This window comes from Rhipicephalus microplus, chromosome 1, assembly GCF_043290135.1.
Source record: "Rhipicephalus microplus isolate Deutch F79 chromosome 1, USDA_Rmic, whole genome shotgun sequence".
Classification (NCBI taxonomy): Eukaryota; Metazoa; Arthropoda; class Arachnida; order Ixodida; family Ixodidae; genus Rhipicephalus; species Rhipicephalus microplus.
In genome coordinates this window covers 267,070,357-267,074,443 of record NC_134700.1, presented here as the reverse complement: position 1 = coordinate 267,074,443, position 4,087 = coordinate 267,070,357, and positions in this window count along the sequence as shown.

Below are 4,087 nucleotides of genomic sequence, written 5' to 3'. Positions count from 1 at the left end.
TGTGCCGTGGAGGAAAAGTTCGTCCGGTGTTCTCTTATTTCCAGTGTAACTTCGGTTCAACGAACTGAAAAACAAGTCTTCCGCTTGCCTCCTCTTTACTTGATTGGTTCAAAAAGTCGTTTTGAGCCACAAAGTATTATGTTTGAGCTTTGGTATCATGACAACACAGCTGCCAAGTGCTGCTGCCCACCCCCCGCCCTAAACAACATATTTCACCGTTTCAAATGAGGCGCGCACGCACCAAATGTTGCTGCTAGCGCCACCTCATAGACGTTCTACGTACCCACTGATTTCTCGGTATGGCTCCCGTGATTGCCGCGCAATGAAAAACTTGGAGGCAATGTGCTCAGCGTTGCCGGCGTCGCAGACCGCGAAAATATAAGTATTATAAAAAGAAAATTGTTCGGGCTAGACTAATCGGGAATGAAAAAGGCGATCAATTAACCTGTTTCTGACAGAAGTAAGCTGCCGTCTGCTTGCAAAAGGTGTAAGCTGTTTGCAGAAGCCGTGCTCACTCTGGGATATCTCACAAGTTATCAGAATCTTGTTGCACCAAATGGAATATTCTGGCGAATGCACTGAAGGGCAAAACAACGCGGTAATGTAACCTTACTTCTTTACAATAACGCAGTTGTATGTAGTCGCTCATGATGGTTGTTAACTGTCTCCATGCAGACCCTGCTGCTTCAACTGGAGCAAACGCCGACGGCATCACCTGAAGACTACGGGTGCGAAGGTTTCTGCCCGCGTACGTCACCGCGTGTTAATACGGCGTGCGTCGCATGCGAATACATTTAAAATATAATGCCGCCGAACACACGTTTTGACGTTTACAGGCGAAGATGCGCGCCCGGGAGCAGCTGGAAACTCCGGCGCCTGTGAATTCTTGTTGGAGAGACCGAATGAAGGTATGCCATACAACAATATATGAATGACACTGCTACCTCTGAGAGTACAATAGAGTGTAACATTACATGCTGCTGACACACTCATCCGTAATATTATATGCTGCGTGTTAAGAAAGCATCAGACAAATATTTATATATTATGTATTGTAAATGTAGGCATAATTCATTATCGTGGTTAAACAAAGACGTATTCATTCATTTGTTTATTCATTTATTCAAGGTACACTATAAAACCGCAAATGCTTTCCGTTGACACACGCCTGGCGAATAACCCTTTCCCATAATTTGCCAATCTCATAAGGGTCTACGTTAAACATCGGCATGTCGTTTCAACCCCGTTTATGGAGTGTGGCAGCTTGGGCTAGTTGGTATGACAAGTCGATATTTATAGCGCGAGAACAGCATGACGACACAGAGACAAGAAGTTCTTCGTTTCCTTCTTATCGTTCGTTTATGGAGTAAATACACCGGTGATCTGCGGTTTGGATCACTTGCAAGATTAGATACCAATTGCAAGTTTAGATTACCTACACAATGAAATTTTTGAGGTGCTGTTTCGGGAGTATTACGGAGACACTTCTTGTTTCCATCGGGTACTTATTAGGCACATAAGCTGGACATTTCCAAGTGTTAACGTACTTAGGCTTACTTTCTGTTAGCTACTCTCGAGGGACAGGGGGATTGCGCGTCGCCCTCTGTTCCTAATTTCGTTTTACAACTCGCAACCCTGATAGTGCGCCCCTGGAAATTGCACGTTATGGGGCATGGAGATAGCTAACGATTTCCATAACAACAAAACAATTGTTTCAGTGAGCTCGAATGATTCTCCGATTCACCATTAAGTGGTAATTTTGCATCCATGGAGTGACGACTTGTACGTAAGGTGAACTTAAAATACTTGTAGTATACGTACCTGTATTGCGTTGCTGTAATCTTTGTAGGCGTTTGCACGAGAGGGAAAGGTGGCAAAGCCTGCCCCATACATGTTAACCTAGTGGAGAGGGGGCGGGGACTGCGATGATCTACCACTTCCTGCGCTCCCAGTCAGGTAGCCAGGGTTGGCACTCCAGGCTTCGGCCCCCAATCCGAATTCTTTTTCCCCAAACATACATAGCGCAAAATGACCATTTCCCATTGGCGTGCTCGGCAGTGTGGCGTACGAACTCTTTCGCTAGGGGGAGGGGAGGGGGGGGCAGACTTACATCCACCTCACCCGTCAGCGGGCATATATAAATATATATAAGAGCCTACAAGAAAAATTACCACAGCGGAAATGTTGGCAAAATTTCTCTTTGTTGTGACATAGCCTCATAATAATTCCATTCTCCCGTAAGAATATAATTGAGTGATTACTGTTGAGATGGAAAACTACGCCCTACTTTTGGTTTTCCCAGTGTGACCACTGTCGAAAGGGGGGGTGGGGTGGGGGCTCAGCCTTTAACTTTTCTCAATGGGGGGGAGAGGGGGCTCGCGTTTCTCTTGCCCCCCGGCTGATACGGGTGATCGGCCCCCCACTTTAGACCAAAAAATAGCCTCCCCCCCCCCCTAACAAAAAAAAATATTCTGCATACAATCCTGCCCCCTCCCCATTAAGTTGAACCTAACGCATGCCTATGTGTATCTTATGTAACTTAAGTCTGATGGCATCTGATTTTGTGTGCACGTCTCGCACAGGTGATGCAGATAATGACGATCCCGAAGAGGAAGCTGACGGTTACCATGGAGATGCATCACTCGAGATGGCAATCGAACGTAAGCGGCACACATTTGTGGCATCACTTCGTGCTATGCAGTGCGCTAATGCCGACGCCTAGAATTTCATGCCGCTAAATGTAGCTGCTAAAAAGTACTCACAAGGCCTGAAACAATTTTTAAACAATGCGCGAAAACGTTGTCGACATTCCTTGAACACGTGAACAGAATATTGTACTGCATGTAGCAAGAATTACACAATCAAAAATACCCGAAAAATACTCGCGTGTACCACGCCCGGCCTCGGGGTGTGGCCACGTGCCGATAACACAAGCAGTCAGCGTATATGCTTCTTTTAGGTAGCATGCAAGCTATCTGAATCTTAGCATAAACATCGTGAAAATTTAGGCCACACCAGCCACCCAAAGAGAACATTCTGAAGGTTGTAACCCGCGGCAAACACCCGCTTCGCGTCGGGTATAGACAGGGTTTGACTGCAGTTTATCCCGGCCGCCTGGATCAGGCGACTGTGAGTTCTTTATGCAGATCATGCCCTACACTCACGAGGACGCCATAATCGCAAGCATTCATGCCATGGAGGAAGGCGAAACTCATGCCATGGCTACAGTATTCTAGCTAGTACACTCTACCATGGCTACAGTGTTCTATAGTTCTAGAACACAGTACCATGGCCCATGAAAGAAGGAAAAAAGGAGTTTTTCTTTCCTCCGTGTTTCATGTCCTCACGAGCTCTGCTCTTGCGAGTTTCCTGCGAATCATCATTCCGGAAATGACGTCAACTTGGCGTACTCACGTACACGCGTACTCGTGTGGTCGATCACGGGCTTTCTAATCCGAACGGCAGCGCTAGCTCTTTTCGACGCGCGTCAACACGCGATCTGGCTTGCTCGGCTGAGGCTGACGCTAAGCAGCGCGTTCTGACGCGTTCCCACGCGTTCATGAGGTATTAGTACAGACCTTGGCAGCCCCGACCACATGGTAGTGTACAGGTGCTCTGTGGCCCATCTTCCCTTTGCCACCCATCGTCTTCCCTTGTTTCGTTGACACTGCACTTTCGGGGATGGCGTGAGATACGAAACGCGTATTTAATGCAATAACTCCGCGCGAAAAAAACACAAAAAACACAACAAACGCTTAGACAAGAGACTCGTGAGGCAGCGGGATCATTCTGACTTAAAATAATACCTTCGAAAAGTGTTGGCAAACCCAAATGAGTGTGAGAATCTCGGTGCATGGGGGGGGGGGGGGGGGCAGGCGCTGCTTTTATGTGGAATTTCGGCTAATACTTTTTTTATATATCAGCAATAACCTACACAGCTTCATTACCACGCCTTGGTAGCAGCGTTCAGGATTGCCAGCCAATTTAGCACGTTACACACTACTGACTACCATTTCCAGTCATGTCATGTGGTTGAAAGAAAAGCAGCCAGTATTGAATGCCCTCTCATCCCACCCCCTTGCAGATG